This window comes from Neodiprion virginianus, chromosome 5, assembly GCF_021901495.1.
Source record: "Neodiprion virginianus isolate iyNeoVirg1 chromosome 5, iyNeoVirg1.1, whole genome shotgun sequence".
Classification (NCBI taxonomy): Eukaryota; Metazoa; Arthropoda; class Insecta; order Hymenoptera; family Diprionidae; genus Neodiprion; species Neodiprion virginianus.
The window spans coordinates 17,486,155-17,507,123 of NC_060881.1; the positions used below are offsets into that span (position 1 = coordinate 17,486,155).

At 38.7% G+C, this 20,969-nt stretch overlaps 1 protein-coding gene and 1 long non-coding RNA gene across 2 annotated transcripts in view; one reads left to right on the forward strand and one right to left on the reverse strand.

Moving 5' to 3' along the window:
• Nucleotides 1-20,969, reverse strand: part of LOC124304325 (UPF0489 protein C5orf22 homolog) — an 808,682-nt gene that overhangs the window by 770,021 nt on the left and 17,692 nt on the right. The window lies entirely within an intron of this gene.
• Nucleotides 1-20,969, forward strand: part of LOC124304329 (uncharacterized) — a 46,755-nt gene that overhangs the window by 23,445 nt on the left and 2,341 nt on the right. Inside the window, exons 2-3 of the long non-coding RNA XR_006908150.1 lie at nt 2,999-3,343; nt 4,013-4,092. This is a non-coding gene — a long non-coding RNA (uncharacterized LOC124304329). The remainder of the gene's footprint in view (nt 1-2,998; nt 3,344-4,012; nt 4,093-20,969) is intronic.

Consider the following 20,969-nt stretch of genomic DNA (forward strand, 5'->3'; position numbering starts at 1 on the left):
TCACAGATAATATTACTGATAAATCCTCATGATGGATTTTCTAATCGATTGCTTTTCTGATTTAATTTTTTTCACCTCAACTAAAATACTCGTACAGCGAGGAATATGATCTGGTATTTGAAAAAATAACTCCGGTCGTTAGTTTCTTATGCCAATTAATCATTATTTTTAAACCAGCGTTGTGATTTTTTTTCTTGATGATCAACTGTTTAAATATTTTAGGAAATATTATTCGACTTTCAGTAATAGCTTTTCTCGAATTGTAGTGAATATACCGAAAAAAAAGAAGTACCAGAAACTTGAATTTTTAATTCGAACATGAAAAAACTCCAAACTGTTCGAAACGGCTCACAATAAAATTACATAGATGAGATCTTTCGTATCACAATCACACACACACGAATCATATTATTAATGTTACTGAACTTTGGCGAAACGTGGAATGAAGAAAACGAAAAGTTTAAGAAACTCTCACTGAGACTGAAATTTTTAAACGCTGTGTTTTGAAGCAAAAACACCCAGTTGGGCGAACAATTTCAGAAGATCGACATTATTATATCATTATTCACAAAATTTTTATTTTTTTTGAATCATCTCTCAATTTCCGTTTATGAAATGACGGTACCTCAGCAACTTCAAAAAAAAAAAAAACACATAATTTTCAGAAGTCTTCTAGAATTTTCTTAGAATTTAATAGACGACCTTCCGTTCTCAATTTATTCTAGCTGACTGTTACATATTTAGATACAATTTATCCCGCAACGTTTCACTCGATTCTGCAAATATTTTTTTTTTTACTTTTGTTTTGACGTTTACTCGTTTCTTCGTCAGTATCGTTCTTCATTTCAAAGTTTTTCTCCTACGCGACAATTTTCCCCAGTTATCCCAATTCGAACGCGTAATAAAAGAAACTAAGCTATTTGGGACTGAACGACACACGAGCTTTCTTGTTCGTCCGACTGGCTTCGATTCAATTCAATAAACTTTAATTTCACTTTTCAAACCTTCGTTGTATCACGTTTTTGGTTGAGAAAAATTTTCGAGCTGACTGTACATCCCGTGCATGCCTAATTTGTAAGTGGTTTAATCGTACGAATCACATACATACACATATTATACATATGAATATACATACCTAAGCAATTGTTAATACGTCAGTACATATTACACATACATCCAGGCACGTCGAATACACATACGGCTTTATCAACTATTGCCAATTATCGTTATTATTTTAACAACTATTATTGATGATTCCGCGGTACAAATTACTGGTGATGACCGCTCCATTATTATTGCAGAATGATTGTAGCCAGAGGATAGTAAACGTGTCGGTTATAATAGCGCGATAAAAGTTATACCCACAGAGGGGAAAAACAAGTTGGACGTTTTTATGTATATACTAGGATAGTCCTTATCTAAGGGTAGGAACATTTTTTACTGCTACGCTCCCCAGACCAATTTGGAATGATGAAAAAAAAAAAATATGTGTAAAGTTTCACGAATAATTCGAATTCGGATTCCTTGCTGAGGCGCGCCTGATGTGGCTATGGTCAGGTTAATATCAGGCACGCCTGATCTGACTCTGAGCAGGCTCAGGTCAGGCAAACTCTACTACGGTGCACCTGATCTGACTCCGACCGAGCCTGACGCATTGCAAGTACCGCGAGTCGCCACCAGGCGTCGTGAAAGTCCTTGGCGTTCTCATGATAAAAGTATCGGATGACTTGTAATAAAGTGTGGCCACCCACCGGCAAAATCATACAAAACATAATTTCGCAACTTAGTATTTTTATAGACATCAGTCTACAAATATCAGAGTCTCATTCCACTTATCTTTGGCTTTGCATCCACGTAGGACTACGTAATTTGGCACGTTACTTCAAAAATCAATAAATCTGAACATTTGTTGCCCGAGTTTGATCAGGTAGTGTCAGTCAACCTGCCCTGATAAACGTATGATGAGGCCATTATCTCTGATTCTAATCAGGGACTGAACGCATCGAGCCTGAACCTCAGCCGCATCAGGGCATTCTGGAACGGTGAACGTTACATTTCCGGTCAGGCTCCGATCAGGCGGTGATGAAAATTTCCACGCGGGTTTTTGAGGCACGAGTCACCATTGACGCAGCGGCCTGAAACTTTGCATAGTGTAACGATTTTAGTTTCTTCTACAATCTACGCAATAAAATCAGACACCAAGAGAAATTGAGTCATTTGTACAATTTGTGGAATTTCTTTTTTTTTCTTTTATTTCTCCACTCTTTCTTAAATTCGTTATTCTATGGTGACAATATGAAAGGGACGCTACTCGTCGCGGGTCTAACGAACTTAGCCTGATTGAAAGAAGAGAAAAAAAAAACACTTAATAAATGACACACAGACGTATAAATGAAAAAATAAAACGACGAGTGAGGAGAAAATTGTCCGTAAAATAAAATTGAGACGAGAGAGGTTTTCTAGTCGGACATGTAGATTTGTACAGAAGACGGTGATGATGTTAAAAATGAATAAAAAATATTGTGATTGAAGTCTGTGTATTCTCAGTCCTATATTCTGTTAAAATTTCTACCTGGCCAGGATTTACGCTTCAACTCACTATTGTCACACGTCTTATATTCTCTGTCTCTCTCACTCTGTGTTTTCTCCTATTTTCACTGCATATCGTCACAATAGTTTATTTTTTTATTTTTTTCATGATTTGGAACAGGTCTGGGGGGTGTCACAATGAAAATTTTGCCGACCCTCAAATAAGACCACCCTATAACATGATATAAACCGCGCCGTAAATTGATAAAAACATTTAAGATAAGTTGAGAAGTAGGGAATCAGCCGGACAATATGAATGATCAAGTTCTGCAGATCGGTCAAACCTGAGGTAGCCTCTCGTATCCTCTATTTTCATTTGACGTTCAACTCGTTCATACCCTGCAGCTTTTTTGACCTCGATTTTTCTCACGTTATTCTTTTTCACGGCCATTCTTGCGGGCGTTTAAAGGGTGGGTAATGATTCCTTAAAACGAGCATCATGCGCCTGCTGCCGAGCCCTGATCGATGCAGCTCTTACCCTTATTTGGCCGAAGTTTATCGGCCGTATTTCTACCGCTGCTTCTCCTGCAATGCTGCTGAAGTTACGCCGCAAATAAAGAATCGAGGGTAAAGGTATACGACTGCTCGTGCCTGCCTTCTTCATCGGAACACCTTTGTCTCTCATGATTAAAAACACCACAGCTGGGAAGACGACGCGGTCGTAAGGCGAGCCTGCTGCCGGGATGGACAAACCCTTTTTTAATCGCCGAGCGTATAAGATGCAATTAAACCAGCTCCAGGCCGTATTATAAAGGTATATACCACGTATATGCACGTATTTGCCAATTGCCCGAAGTGAATCATACACGGAAAAAAAAATTCTGTTCGGCGAGCTGTATTCTACAGCTCCAGTAACTATACGCACTCTACGGTCTATCTTGTAGTTACAGCAACTATATATTAGTCAGCTCTGATAGCTGCAAGTTGTTCAGCTCTCACAGCTGAATGGTTTTGCTCTAAGAGCTGTAAGTTGCGCTGTGCTCTGGTGCGTTGACATATTTCATAACCTTCAAATTTCATGAGTATGATTTAAATACAGTTGATAGATAATTGTTTAAATAGTCCATTCAAATATGTAAATGACACTGAATAAATAATGATAATAATGATGAAAAATAATACTAATAGCAATATAATTGACTATTTAATAATAAGCGCTGTGAGCGGAGCCGAAAAATTCTGGTCTAGCTCTTCGAACGAAGCTGTTTAGCTGAGAGAGCTGAACAACGTACAGCTATGACAGCTGACTAACAGTCAGTTATACGAACCATGCAGTGCTCTTCCAATAACAGAACGTTTAGTTCGACGAACTGTTTACAAGTAACTATCTAATATTTAGTTCCACGAGCTGAATTTTTTTTTCCGTGTATGTTGGCAATTAATGCGCGTCTGTTTTTGAGCAATAATATCGTACAATTTCCAGGATAATTGGAAAGTCACAAAGCGACATGAGGCACTTAATGGCCGCTGAAACCCGTCAAAACAAGTGGACTTGGGCTGATCGTGAGTAAAATAATAATAATATGAATGATAATAATAACGTCACTATCTCATTAGAATTTTGGAAATCTAAAGTCAAATTCGAGATCAACGACCCAAAAAACCAACAAATATCAATCTTCTTGAAAATCTAAATGGTCTTAGTTTTTTTTTTTTCACCATCTCGTATACATTAATTTCGAATGTTGCAAATCTGACCTTAGATTCGTGCGATTAGTGATCAAAAAAAACCTTACATCACGAATCTTCATTCAAATCCATCCATTCATTCTCCAGATATCGTCATTTTTATTTTATTTTTTGGAATTTTGTTATTCACATAGTTCAAAAGTACTGAACCGATCAAAGCCAAAATTTTATCAGTTCTAAGTCTTAAAAATTCACGTCAATTGAGACCAAAAACATGAAAATCTAGGTGACTACATTTCGAGATATCATCGGGCGAAAAATTTATCACACATACATAGATACGTACAAACATCCAGACGTGAATCCGAAAATAGTCGGAGGTGATTTTTTAGATCTTTAAATGTCGAAATCTCGTGAAAACTCAACTTTTCATTTTCGGGGTGTTTACAATAACTTTGTATTTTCTCTGAAAACAGAGAAACGGGAAGTTAAAAAACTGTACTTTGCATAAAATTATGGTAAACCTTAGTTAATTATGGCTGTAATAATTTTAATCGAGCTTTTCGATCGACTGCGAAAAACGACACACGCAAAATAATACAGGTTGCATGTTTATAGTGAATTAATGCTTTGTTTGAAAATGTCTTGATCAAATCCAGAATTCATGTCAGGTGAATTTAATGGAATTCTTTTCTGATCTGAATTGTTACGACTCAACTGTTTCCACCGAGATTTATGGTCTTTTGTTAAAACTTGTCCCGGCTTGATTAATTTGAAATCTCAGATTCTTGCATTTTCCTTTCGATACTTTGTAAAATAACAAAACCGAATGAAAAAATTTCCAGTAAGGTTTTTTCAACTAATTTTGCCAGTGAACGTGAGTAAAATAACATCCTCAGAATGTGACGGAAACGAAACCGAGCATATTCAAAGAACACAAGTTGAGAAAATTTTTTATTACATCGGTAAAAAAAATTATAATCCTTTTCAATTCGATTGATTCAAATCCATATTTTCTATCGATACCAATGTTCAATATATATTCAATTACCAACGTATATTTCACGATACAAATTAAATTCCTAATCGCTGTTCTTGCTGCACCCTCAAGTACAAAAACTTACGTTGTTTTCATGTGTGGTATTTCATTTCACTGGCTATCGGATGGTGCCGGCATTCTATCGTGAGGAGTGTTCCTAATTTGGATAGGTGCGATATCTCCGAGCGATTCATCAGGCGTCCTGATGATGTTTCCAATTAGTGTAACTCGATCGTTCAGTGATGGATGTTTCACCACGATATCGGCGCCAGTCGTCGTGTAAATTCCGCATATTCCAACGTCTCTTGCTAATTTTTTACCTTTTTTTTTTCGTTTTTTCGTCGCATACCGAAGTGTTTGTCTCACTTTTTGGTAGTTCACGATAAGACAAAGAATACCGTGGATTTGTACGTGCATCGGCGTTTAGAATTCCTCCAATTCGTTATAATGTTTTTGTACTCGTAAGGAAATTGAAAAAACATTTCTTCAGCTAATTTTGGACCCATACCAAATTGTGTTCTTTCTTTGAGAAAATGTTTGGTGTATTTATTAAAAAGTTCGTAACGTCAATATGTCTCGATCAGAGAAATTGTGTGACTGGAAAAAATCTTTTGACAATGAAACAAAGAAATATTGTGCATCTGAAATTATCTGTATTATCGTAAAGTTTCTCTTAAAGTGGAGATAGGATTATTATTTCCTTTTTTATTGTCATTCATGATGATACTATTCTTGTTGAATCAGCAAAACTTCAAATTTAAACACGTTATTATGCATTTCGTTGTAACGTATCGTACTGATTTTCGAATTATCCGAACCTCATAGAATCTGGAAGGCTTAAAAGAAAAATCTGAAACGAATTCATGTAGCAGTGGACAATTCCGTCTGTGGCAATCCTTAAATACGATTCAAAGAATGAAGTTTCGTATTTTCAGATATCCAGGTACTTTTCCCTGTGAGAGCTTGCGACATGATTTTACACGCATCGAGCCAGTTTGAAAATCGACAGCGTCGAAGCGTAAAAAAAAATTGTACGTAGAAAAATCCCGACTCGAACCGGAGATCGACGCAGTTTCAAAAGAGGAGCGAACCGGCGCAATGAAATTGCGTTATTACAATAAAATTCCGTACAAGCAAGCTCGGTATTAAAAAATGTCCGTTCTCGATACGGTGCAGCGCAGACGCAAGGCCTCCTTATAGAGTTTCATACCCCCATAGCGCGCAGCGTGTATGCGATTGCTGTTTATTACACGGCAATAATTTATATTTTTGCTCCCCGGGTTCGTTAAACTGGATACGCGAGCATTGAGCATCCTGCGCAAATTAGCTATTTATTGAACGACTCGTGCTGCACGAACAATTCCGAGCCGAGTGCTCTGCGCAGTATGTGGCGTTGGAAGTGGAAGCTCGGACTGGTGCACAGTCTGCGCCGTCCTCGAACCTACGGAGATGTTGTACGCAAGAAAAGGTTACAAGCAGTATCGCGTGTGGAGACACTGCAGAGGCTGACGTCGGTTTCCTGATAATTCAAAAAACCCACCGCCCGTAAAGCCTGCGCCTCTTACCTTACGAGCAGTATCAGTGGAACCTGCTACTCGTAAAGGTTGATGGTTATTGCCGGACTGCTAGTGGATGTTGCGACGAGCTCGAAAAGCTCTTCGGAATCATTATTTTACTCGAAATGAAAGACTGCTCACTGCCCGACTCACGGTTGTTATGCCATATCTAGGAATGTAAAAAGACGTGATTGAACGTTCACCCCATTATAATGTACCCAATATTCGTCTTTGTACCCCTTGTACCATTCAATGATTCGTTTATTTAATCCATCCAGCCGAGAGTCTCAATTTTTTTTATAGTCGGTGTTGTGAGCGCGAATCATTATTTCACTCCGAATGCTGGGCTTTTTATTCCAAACCATAGTTATCGTCCGACATAATCTATCAATGAACAAAGACACGACTAGACGGTCACATCGTTCTACTACTCACTTCATCTTTGTACTGTTCAATGGATCGTTTGTTTATTTGTGATGGGTATTACGACCGCGGCGAGAAGCTCTATAGAATCTTCATTTTAGTCAAAATGAGGAACGGTTTATTCCAAAGCATAGTCATCCACCCAGCTCTCTCAATCAGGAAAGGTATAAGTGGACAGTCGCATCGTTTCACTCCTCATCTTGATGCAATTTCATGGTTTATTTATTCGTTTTCCTTTTCCGAAAACACAACGTTTTATTTTTATATTGAGCGGATGCTCTATCTATCAATGTTGCTCATTGAGAATGTTGATCCTCTGTATTGTGATTGAATTGCTCCAGGGCAAACTTCTGAAATGTGTTGCCACTACGAAGAGTAGATTTTCGAATGCAGCGAGTCACTCGGGTTCTTTATTCTCTACTGGAGAAAAATGTACGCATATACAAAATTCATATCAAATTATCTCCAGCCGTTCACTTTGTTTTATCTGCGGTAGACGGAGAGATGCATCATTTCAGCAATACTACCAATCGCTCGAGTTTATAAACGGGCAAAGAACTCGTAAAGATTCACTCCTTGAATCAGATTCTGCTGGAAGGAAATTACGAGAAAATCAAGATTCAAAATTCTTACAACGATGATCAATCAAACTACTGTATCTGTTTTCAAATTTTAAATCGTTGTTCAATCACTCGCTTGTGAACAAGTTTCTAAACACCAAAGTCACTCGGTGGATTGAGGAGGACATTTAATTAGTCACGGAACGTCAAGTGAAGATGTTCCAGAAAAGTTTCCAAACTTCCAGTATAAGGGAAAGTAGATAGACCGTTATACAGGTATGTGTTTGACTCCGAATGGCTTCACAGGATTCGAAATAAGATGTCTACGCATAATTTAAAGTGAGTCAGATTGGCTGGAGCTGACTTCGGAAGATTAAATACACCTTTCAGTGAGGTCAAAATATTTCTCTGCTACTCCGCAATCGTTTTGAAAGCAACATTCCCTTAACCATCGGCAAATGAAAAACTTGAACAATTCTGGACAAGTATTCGAACTGAATAAAGAAAAAAGTTATAGCTGACAAGAAAGCGAATAAAAACGACAAGGATAAGCTCACATAATGAGGAAAAAATAAGGTCCTAACCCTTGAGTAATGTTTTGACTTACACTTACATATTTCTTTTGTTTGAAAATCGAAGTGTACATGTAAGCTTGAGTATTCAACGATAGAAATTCGCACAAGCTTGGGTTAATTCAATTCGCGATGCAAGCTGATGGGCATACGTCATGTGTACTCTACCGGATTAATTAAGCGTGAATGCAGGCGCGTGATGCCGACTACTATAAAAGCGTTTTTGTATATACAAGGTGTGCTATTTCGAACGAGTCACCAGGATGCGTAGAAAACTAAGCGTGGTAAACACTGAGTTTTATAAAAAAAAGTTATTCAATTGCCAGAGGGAAATATGAAATGCTCGTGTATAAATGAATAAAAACTTGTATCTCTAAGCAAATCAAATCCAGACATGCCAAACGTATTTGGATTTTGTCGTTTCAACAATTTTTGCCGAATTGCAGCGCTTTGAATTTTCGTATTGGCTATAGTCGAGGTCGGATCGCGTTTGGAATTAGTCTTGAGGCACGTTCATAAATTGAAATTGTACACTCGAACTCCGGACGACAAAAATTCAAAGCACTTTAACTCGATGGAAAACCATCCGAACTAATAAATTCAAAACATATAAATTCGTCTACAGTTAATAGCTACAAGTTTTACTTTGGAAAAAAATCGGTTTCCGTTCGAAAATAAAAATGATCCTCGCGGAGATTTCTCAAATGTGTCATCGATTTCCAGGATAGATGCTCTTCTCGAAACTGAACAACCTTCATCCAAAAATTTTATCGTGCAGTACCACCCTTAAGGTTTGCGAGATATCCTGACGTTCCGTTTGAAATGGGTACACCTGGTACGCAGGAATCGTTTTCTGGAAAAGCATAAGGCGCACCTTATACCTGCCTACATAATCGGACATTACACATACAGTAGAAAAGAATTTTCCCGTGGTGTGGAGAATATATATATAATTGACTCGCGGAGTAGTTTGCGCAATTAATTACGGTAATTGCCACGACTCCAGCGGCAACTGGTAGAATAAATGGTAGAACGACGGAAGGGGTATACGGCTACAACACGTCTGGGTTGCAAGGCGTCGAAAGAGGCGGACGTCAAAACGTTTCCTGCCCAAGGTAGAGAACCGCGTTGCAGGTAGGTAGCTGGCACATCGTGAAGGCTTGATATTCAGCACCCGTGAGCCGCGTCTACTTGTCTACCCGTTTGTCTTCACATCTGCATCGTGCCGAGGTGTGCGCTCCGCAGTCTGGAAGATGACCCCACGTCCAGAGATTCACCTGTATACCAAGATTTTACACCTCTCCCGGAGTGGTGGGCGGTAAAAGCTCGAGTCGAACGTTAATTGAGTTGGGCAAATATGATGGGATAGCATGCAGGAGTGCCAACCTACGATTGTTCCGTACAGTGAGAGAAATTTTTAATTACGTTTACCGCTCGGTCCATAACTATTTTCATTTTTTAACCACAATCGAAAAATATAGTTCCAAGTTCAACACAAGTTCTAAGACAATAGCGCAAAATGGTTAGGCGTACCTCGTTTTTCGTAATACCAAGAATATTCAAACAGTTTTTTTAACGATACCTGTTTTACGGAATTTTTCTAGATACTATAACAAATGAATTCAAATCGAAAGTTGAAAGATTAGAAAAAATCGTTTCAAACATCTCCAGTAATGTTGTCTCCGTCGACGACGGTGAACACTGATAAAAATTAATGAATCAGAATGAAACTGAAAACCTCCGCCTACCAATTTCTCCCAAAATCGGAACATTTTCAGATTTTTTTCCATCATATTAAATTGCGAATTTGGATCTGGCAATCTGACTTGAGATTCGTGTACAGCCACCCGACAAACCGACGAGTACCAATTTCCATAAAAATCCAAATGCTATTATTTTTTTCTTAAGCTTATTGAATACCCCAAATTTAAATTTTGCAAATCTGACCTTAGATTCGTGATTAGCGACCGAAAAAAAAAACTCATGCTACAAATTTTCATTCAAATCCATTCACCCATTCTCAAGATATCACAACTTGTATTTCGTCTTTTGGAATATTGTTATCCAAATAATTGAAACAGTACCGAACCGATCAAAGCCAAAATCTAGCCAGCTCTAAGTTTATAAAAGCCACGTCGATTGAAACCAAAATCATTGATATCCGGTAATTCGTTCTCGAATAAACTTCAAAACGTGGAGATCTAGTGAAAACTTGACTTTTCATTTTCAGGGTAATTACAATAAACTCTTTTTTTCCCTGAAACCAGAGAAACGAGAAGTTGAAAAAAAAAAATGGAGTTCGGACGGATAAAGGGCAACTGCAATGGTACTTCGATTTGTCACGGAATACCCCATACGTGCTTGAACTCGCTTGAATATACGTGCCTGGCTTATCCCCAAGAGGACGTATTTTCCCGTACTTGAAGAGAACCCGATCCCTGACGGAGATTGAAACGGACAGACGTACTTAGTCCGCGATCGTCAAACCGCGCGGCCGCCATCCTGCTGTCGTATTTTTTGCGTCATTAACCTTCATTGTTCGGTTTTTTTTTTCTCGTTTTTTCCTCTTTTCCTCTCCTTCTTTTGAGATTATTTATAACAGCTGAGCCCGTTTTGGCCGATATAGATTTGTCATTCCCCGTCTTGTCTCGATCTTGTCGACAATCCGTGCATTACGACACATTTCACATTATGCAAACAAAATGCCGACCGCACAGTCATGCATCACGAACATGGCGATCGATTAACAATGTGACTCGTCAGTGAAACTCGATGATATTTCCATTTGCTTGAAATTTGAACTCGTAAGAAAGCTTCGTTAAATAATTAGTTGAAAACCCACTTTCAATCAATTATGTTCCACTTGTGCCATCGTATTATTTAAAACAACTTGAAAAAGTACCATTCTTTAAAAGACCCTGAGTACAATTTTTTTTTTTTTTATTTGTTTAGTTATCGGAGAAGCGTAGGGAACAAAAGTCGACATCGAAATTCCGGTTCAAGATCCTTGTCGCAGTAACAAAATGACTTTTAGAATTTGTAATCTCTCTATCTAATAAAAAAGTTTCAAACAAATGAACGTAGAAAAAGATTATAATAACAATAGTAAAAAAAGATTATAATAACAATAGTAAAAAAAGATTATAATAACAATAGTATACTCATGAAGTTGGCGGTGGGGTGAGATACCGAAAACAAAACAAAAAGCATCTAGCAAACCCTTTGACAGCTGTCATCGGCTGTTTATGACAGTCTTTGACAAATATCTTTATAGGTATCTGTTTCTGACGCGCAAAAAATGAACATGCAAACGAAAATTATAACGATGATTCCCGACAGGAATTGTCTTTTTCGTGCGTTGGCGTATCGTGTATACGGCACTCAAGATCGACACGCAGAGGTGAGACTGAGTATCGTTTCAAATATAGTGGATAATTGGTCTACATTTGCGGGTTTTATTACAGGTAATGAGTCAAACGGTGCTGTGATTAGGTGACCTGGTGATTACAAATCACATATGAATAAAAATGCAATATATGCAGCTGCGGAAATTTTTAAGATATGTTAAATCGAGTATCGCGAAGAACAAATTCATCCACACCGGATCGGATCACAAAATGGAACACAATTCTCGCTACTCTTCACCGGTGACGGAGAGAGTGGACACTTTGATGTCTTGCAGAACCAAAATAAAATTCAGATAGTGAGTAATAAGTATGAAAAGTAACAATCAAATAATAGTAAATCTAAATATATCACCAAACAGTCAAAAGGACAGCCAGGATTTACGATGACAATGGAGAAAGGAGGAGTTTCAAGCAGCAGACAAGGCGATGAAGATGGTGGATGGTCGGAAGTATCACAAAAGAAAGAGGAAAATAAAATTGTAAGTGCGAAGAACCAAATAAGCCATAGAATAATATCCACCAAATATTCGTATAACCAGGAAAGAGGACGACCAGGATCGATGTTGACCACAAGAGAAAGAGGTGTTTTGCGGAATGAACATCAACGCAAATATAGAGAAAAAAATAATATAAAGAAGGTGATTTTGGAGAATAACCGGCAGAGCGGCAGTAAAAATAATTCAACGAAGGGTGTCGAAGAATTAGAAGAATCGATTGCGATGATTGATTCGGAAAATAAATCGAGAGGACGACCAACCAATGTGATGTACATAGAAAAGCGAAAAATTAGACGACGGGAACAGCAGCGAAAATATAGGGAAGCGAACAAAAAATATCATACAGGCTTTTCAAACAACGAACAGAAAGGAGGAGTTTCAACCAGCAGACAAGGCGATGAAGATGGTGGATGGTCGGAAGTATCACAAAGGAAAAAGGAAAATAAAATTTTAAGTGCGAAGAACCAAATAAGGCAGAGAATAATAATAAACAAATATTCCTATAACCAGGCAAGAGGACGACCATGATACATGTTGACCACAAGAAAAAGAGGTGTTTTACGGAGTGAACAGCAACATAAATACAGAGAAAAAAAAAATATAAAGAAGGTGATTTTGGAGAATAACGGGCAGAGCGGTAGCAAAAATAATTCAGCAAGTCAAGGAGATAGACAGATATCAATAGAGAAGGAACACCAATTTTCAACCAACGAATGGAAGCTTAGATTGATGAAAAAAAGAAAAGTAAGCACAGAAGGAATTGAAGTGGACAGCAAGTGCAGGACCTGTCATTAAATCAACATGAAGGAATTCGCCTGTCTACTAGACAATGCGTAAGGAAATAGTGAGGCGCGAAGCGCCGAACAACGAGGCGCGCAGCGCCGAGTGCCCGAGGCGCGTAGCGCCGAGATGGGGTTGGCGCGCGAAGCGCGCAGGGGCGAAGCCCCTAGTTTAAAAAAAAAAAAATCCGACTATTCCAAACAGAAATTATCGACGGATGTAAAAAATGTTCAGCAAAAGAAACAAGAAAAGAAATACAAAACAGCTCCAGAATTGAAAAGAATTTTTCTGTGTGTGAAAAGCAAAAAAACATGGATGTGTTGATTTTAGAGTTTTCATATAAAATTTCTACGCACAGTAAAGTATAGTATTGCGATCCGAATGCAAAAATTGCACTGATCTCTGTTATAAACGGCTATCTGATTCCCATACTTCCAGCACACACGACAGCTAATGCCGATTGGGCCCGAAGAATCGACACTAGCGCTGCAATACCCGAAGTTAAATTAACGAGTCACGTGGGTGATGGCCTGTCAGAAACAGATCTAGTCACGTGGTAGAGCGTGGGAAAATTTTACTGGATACGCCTCGTGAACAAAAGTCACGTGATTCGTTAGTTCCGTTTTAGCTATTGAAGCGCTGATGTCGATTTCGTCTGCTTCTAATCGACTCAGGACGTCGTACCGAGGACGCTGTTCGACCATTCAATTAGTAAATACATACAGAGATCGATGAAAAATGAGTACAAGTGCGGACAGTTGTTTCGACAGAGGATAAACGCATTCTTCAACTCAAGAGCGCATATTACTTGAAACAAAAAACGCGTAGCACGAAACTTGCAGCTTGCATCGTCGGTCATGGCTTGACGGTATTAAAAGCGATTACAAATACCAGTGGCGTACCTAAGAGGCGGGCTATGCCTAATATGCTAATCGGCAGGATCGATTCCGCCTCATCGATATCCTCGCGTGCGTGAAGTCCCTGTAAATGGAGAGGATGACGCGTGTCATCCTGCCTCAAGAATCGTTATGGAAGACCCTACGGAACGGAACGAAACGGAACGAGGCGAGGAACACGGACAGCTGCAGCCGTGCATTGCAGAGTGAAACAGACTTGCGACAGTTTCATGTTTTACTGTTTCTTGCCTTCTCACGCCGTTTCATGGAATGTTTAAGGTGTGAATATATAAAGTGTTCTTCCTCTTCGAGCACAACTGTAAGAATGTCTGTAAGTGTGTTTACATTTTGGAATCTTACGCTTCTGATGCGAAGCTCGTAAGACAGTCAATGACCGTCTAATATTGAAATGCGGATATGCATTATCAATATTAATATTAATCACGAGGCATTTTTCATTGTTGAAACATATAATTTTGAAAAACTGGTAAATTCGAAAAATTAACGACGGAGCCAGGAATCGAACCTGGTATCTAGCGATGCTTTACCGGAGCCTTACTCCACTAGACCACCTAGCCGCCCTCGTTTAAGGTGGTTCTCCACCCAAGTATCGTATCGGATGGGTGCCAAGCTAGGGCCCTTACGTCATATTGCGGATAATTGAAAGATCCTTGCGAAAACTAAGTGTACATGAATTCGTAGGATTGACATGAATAATATTGCCAGAAAAACTCTGAATTAAACGAAATCTGAAAATAATGTTAAAATGTCTTGTATTTGAGGAGTCGTTACGTTACCGTGGAAATTTTAGTCGAGTGAATTTAATGGAATTATTGAAAAAATATCCAATACGATGAGACAAAATGTGAGATATTCTCACGGAAGGATGAAAGGAAAGTTAACGAAACAAAAAGTGAAAGAAAAACAACACAAAATACTTGCAGCTTCAACCAAAGTCACCTAAGAAAAAAAGTTAATTTTTCACTTTTGCAAATAAACACAGAGTATTCATTCATATGACGTGCTCTCAATATTACGTTAGCATGAAATATACGGTTAATAAAAAACAATTAAATAATTTTTTCATCGATTGCAAAATAAAATAATATATATTTCAGAACTTAATATATTACCGTTTTTGTAAGTCTTCCCTATATTTAAACTGATATTAATTATAATGGTGTAGTTGTATCCGTCAAATTTCGTTGCCAAGTATATACGTACCGACGAGTAAATCCATTCTTCGAACTTTTTAGTTATTTCATCGTTAAATATTTCGTTGAAACTTCCGACAAGCAAGGTATTTTTCGATACCTATAGAATCCTGATATTGTTAACCATGCAAAAACCCGTTTTTGGTTGCGAGTCATAAGTGGTTTGATGTGAAAATTACTCGATTGTAATTTTCACAATGTCTAGTCTACCATAACCTTCGCGATAAAAAGTGTATTTTCATCGATTTTCTGGATCGTTTGATTCTCTTATTTGCCCGATAAAGGACCTTGAAACTCCGTATACATAAATCACGGTACTTTTTAAGTATATTAGTAAAGATCCAAAAACTTTTCTCCAGTTCGTTACGCTCGAAATTTCGATCCGGCTGTAATATTTGAACATGTTATTGTGTAGACTGCAGGATGAGCCCAATTTTCGCTGACGCTAAAATAAGCCGACAGGGTTTTATCTACCTTAAAAAAATACGGCCTACAAAAAACGTTTTCTTCGCTTTCAATATTGTTTTTCTAAGAAAGCCGAGAGGCGTATAATTTCAGATCGACGTGTTTATTAAGTATTGAAAAACCACAGTGTTCGGGCAAGATAGCGCAAACTATACCGAACATGTTACGAAAACACACAAATTCTTTGTAGTATGGTTTGACTCATACACTGAAATATTGATAAATAGTTAATAAGATAACCGTATGGGTGTTCTCACTAATTCCATGTTTGATGACGTTGAATAAAATGAAATGATTAATGGATTACAAACATGTAATGAATCAAACCCAATTTTAGACGGATTCAATAGGGATTTTATAGGAAAAACGTACAAAAAAATCGTCTTTTGTTTTCAAAAAATGATTTTCTTTTACCGGGCTTTTGCCAATCTTGGTACACTGAGGTATGAGAATCCTTTAATTTTCAGACCTTCGTTACCGTTCACTAGAAACACGTTGATCACGTTTGCCAGGATTTCGAATTAAATTTTCGACTTTGAATATTCAGTACTTCTTGTCATCGAGAAACAAATATGATCTAATGTATTTTGTGTGCAGAAAAGTTTGAACTTTCCGAATATGAAATTTATTCTTCGGTAACTCCTCAGAAACTATGCGAGAAAACTAAACTTTTTTCACGTTTTCAACCCTGTATATGCAAAGGACCAGAAAATTGATTTTTTTCTTTTGATATAAGACAAAAATGGGACCATTATCAAATCGGTATAAATGTTCCAGTAATCTTGAATTTGCTGAATATTTGTTGAAAAACAATTGTTATTATGTATTTGCCTGAAAACCTAGAAATTTTGTAGTGTGTTTCAAAATTATTGGATTTGAATAAAAATGAGAAACATCTATTTTTGTCACAAAAAATGTTTGATTGACAGATCGCAAGAATTTTCTCAATAATGGATTTCATTTTCGGTAAGATTGCATCTTTTTACCATAAAAACACGTCAGGTCATATCTTTTTCGACGACAAGAGGGCCAAAAATTCGAAACCAAAGGTTGCGGTTGAAAACGCGATAAAAACGATCAACGTATAGGTAAACTTTCGTAAACGGTAAGGCTTACGATCAAGGGCCTGAAAATTGGGGGAATTTTCGAGTTGGAATTCCATCGTGAGTAAAGTAAGCGCCCCGATTCTGATGTGGATTCCGATTGGAAGAAAGCACTGTGTACATACATTTAGACTCAGATAAATATTCAGTATAAAGTAGCAGATTATGTAATAAGGGAATAAAGTAATCACCCGAGGGAATAATCGACTTTTATTCCTGTTTTACATACAAGACTTTATTTCCGACTCAACTCTGGCCGCAATATATATTTGAAAATTGGGACGTTTAAATTGAGCTCATGTTTCCCGCAAATGCGTTTTAGGGAAAAATATGCCACTTTGTCCCGCTTTTGAGGTGAAAAAATTAAACTTTACGACTGAGTCGGGAATAAAATACTTTTCTCACAGCTGCGTGAAATTATTCATAATTGTAAATATTAGATTGGATTAGGGAACGAAAGATTTTTTCTTCACAAAGGACTGAAATCCGAGCACTAGGAACTAATCAGAAAAAGTCGGATCATTTGACCAATAATCATGAAAACAACGATTTTTGACGTCGTTTGGATTAATATTCGTAACAGAAACATACCGAATCCAGTCAATCCAGACAGGTAAAAATAAATTTGTTCCGTGAAATGGAGTATCGACGGTTAAAATTTCGTCTGAATCGTATACAAGCTAGGTACTAACGCCTACGGCTGACAAATACCTTTGCAATGATAATGACGTGAGAAACGAATCAATTTCGTGCTATGATATAGATTTCTTGCGAACATACCCAAGTGCTTATACGGCGTACCTATAGTTAGGGTTATACAGTTGAACGGTTACAAAAGCTGCACGTTACAACGTAACGTGGTAATAATTATTGCAAAATGGTAGAAATTCTGATACCAAATGTCAGACCGTCCTCGTCACGTGGGAGCAGAATCCAAGCTGGCGTCCCGCGTGTACGTAAAGGTTGCCAGAGTGATTTATGGAATTATGAAACCATCCGCAGGCACATTCACATATGTGCCCTAAGATCTCATTGTTTAGCGCGGTCGAGTGCCAATACAATATGTTGGTACTACCCAGTCCTGCAATCTACCTTCACTCATGCGTGTGTGCATGAGCGATATGAATATCCGCACATCGACGTGTGGATACTCCTAAGTGCCCACATGCCAGGACACCGATGACTGCGCTCACGTTCCCACACGTCGGATGAAAATTGCTGCAGATTCGCTCACTCGGCTGTTACATTAGTGTCGGGATCAGACCGACGCTCGGATCTCCATTGCGAGACGTTTGGTGAATGAAGAGAAAGAATGATGTGGCAAAACTCTCGCATCCCATAAGTAGAAAGTTTAAATACCTACAAACTTTCACCTATACTTTATGGAAGGAAGTGAGGTCTTTCCGACTGCAACTTTTTTGGTACAGTGTACAGATGTTCGCCTTGTTCACCTTATTCGAGTATCCATTTGAACCGCAAGTATCGATACATCCTCATGAAACGGGTGGAAGAGACAAGATCTCTCATAACTCGGTCGCTCCCTTCACATTTTGCCTACACTTTTTTGACAAACCTTTATTATTCCTGCGTCATTTGATGATGTGGCGAGTCACAGAGTAGGCATTTGTTGCTACACCTAGACTACACCAGTCAAGAGTCTTATGAAGTACTGCGAGTTAAATGCACCTCCAAGTTCAAACACGGACGGTCTGTGAAAGTAACAGTGGAAATTATAATTGAGAATTAGTTTCGCAGAATTGAAACAAAAAATGGTACCCTAATGATACAATTGATGGGGAAAACTGAAAATATACCAATTCCAATCTTCAAATTAAACGTATAAAATAATCATGCCACACACACGCTGGTGAATATCCCATTTGATATCCATTATACTCTAATTTTCAGAAACGAATGAAACCAAATGCGACGATCCTGTTCCTGTTCGGTAAATTCACTTTTCAAGAAAATACTTGCAGTGAAAAAAGAGCACTGGACTTGTTCAATTCATCCGTGGCTTGAGTATTCAGGGTACAAGGCATTTAAAAAAAATGGTAACATGTACATCACTGCGTTGACATACTGCGTCAGCGTAATCTAACCGAAATCATTTCTTTCCGCATAAACATATTTAACTTATGTTGATTTCCTCGCGTTGCCACAGTCCATAAATATGTTCCCCCATGTACGAGGTATAAAGTACAGCACCAGGCGCGTTAATGCGCAATGGGGTTAATAAATTTCAACTGCCCGTGCGGTGATTTACAATGAACTGCATTACCAAGTCAAAGCAACGGATCTACGATCCACCTACCGCTGCGAATACCGTCAATTCAAAGATTATTACTCATTCTCGTCAACTTTTCACTTCACCCTTTCCACTTTGTAATTCTCATCGCACAGCTTGAAAATCTGCCCGAGTTCATATATTATTTAATCGCGGATGAAACTTGAGCCGCTTCTTGAGTTATAATCCAAGTTGCACACGAGTGCAGATCGCATCGAATCACTCTCGAGTTTCCAACACACGTACAATCTCTATGTATATATACGAGTACTCGAGCCGATATCCGATCAATGCGATCGGAATGAAGAACGAGGCGCATGCGATCTCAGCTGATCTTAGTTGCGCAGAATTGCGGAGGGGCAACTCTTTGCGGCAATTGAATCGATATGTACGGTCGAGGAGGGATTCCCAGGATAGAATTGAATCCCGAAGGACCGCCGTCAGTCACCCCTTGACAAATAGCCGGCTCGCGGTTTCCCATGAAGCCGCCATTTCTCCCTGCTCCCTGCACATCTATACCTACGCATAAAATGCGCGCCTACTGCGCACCAATTTCCTATGCGCATAATTGCACAAGTCGCCAGGATATCTCCCACAGTGCGTGTATAGGTATGTGTACTACAAGACGACTTGTAACGACCGCCTACCGGCGCACATCCGCTGATACGTCCGTCACGCTATTCGTCGTCCTTTACCGCTGCTTCTGTACACTGCCTCGCATTAATGTCGTCCAAAAAATCGCCCCCCACCATTGGCCAGGTGCTCCGCCTAGTCCCCCCCCCCCCCCCCCCTCATGCTTCTTTCCGTTCCTCGGAAGCCTTCCGACACCTTGATACATACTTCATTACCGGCGGCCATTACGGCACAGACCTGTCGACATAGCTAACGATTCTACAAGATTCATTGAAGATACCTTAATAAGGGATTCTGAAGGTCCTTATTGAACTGAAAATTGTGAGGGAGTAGGTGAATTTTTGCATTATTCTACTGAATTCGATACAGAGTTAGTGTCAGGTGGTCCGTTATCGACCAGTCCTGAAAGGATTAAGTGGAAGTCAAACAAGAAAAAGATTGCTTTTATTTTATTACAAACGAAACGAATAATACCGCCATTTTACGATACTTTCAAAGTTTTCAAAGAGTTGTGATTCATTTTGTCTCAACTACAAGGTAGAAACCGAGCATTCAGAAATCGCGGATCCGATGTTTTGGATCGGAAAGTGGACTGAAATTTAAAACTCAATACATCTTGATGAAACTATTACCTACTTACCACAGGTTTTTTTGATCAATTGATTCAGAATTTGGCTTCGAAATAGTCCGTCTTGACGATACAAATGATTCGTAGGCTCGGAATAAGAAACGTTCGGGTTGAATGAGTCGAGCATTTGACGACGTAAGAAATATCTCTTCAACCGGAAAGAATGCAGGGCGGTGTACATGCACGTGAGTATACAAACATTGCGCATACGTGTTCTCACGTTTTGTACTACTTACGCCGGTAGAAGAAAAGCATCCGGAATGAGACGGTTTTTGTTTGATTAACAAGTTTTTAACAGCGCTGCCAAACTGGAAGTTATCAGAAAACCTTCGAATCAAATCTATTACAATTCCACGTGAAAGCAGTCAATGCCACTACGGTAAATTATACTTTAAATACATTTGTGATTATTCCTGGCCGTAAGGCAAGCGAACGGAAAAATGACGGTAAGAATTTCGGCACCGTATTACACTGATGAAGAGAGTAGGAAAAAAAGTTCACCAAATTCAACTACCCGCGAGATATCGCCTCGGATCATCATGCGTCATATACTTGTTGAACGACAAGATAAACCAGCAATAAAAAAAAATTTCCGACAGCCGCTCATGTGACATACCATGTAGGGTAACAAGTAGCTTCGTACGAGTTATGAAACTGTTTGAATCGATGGACAGAAGCTCCTCGCATCGCC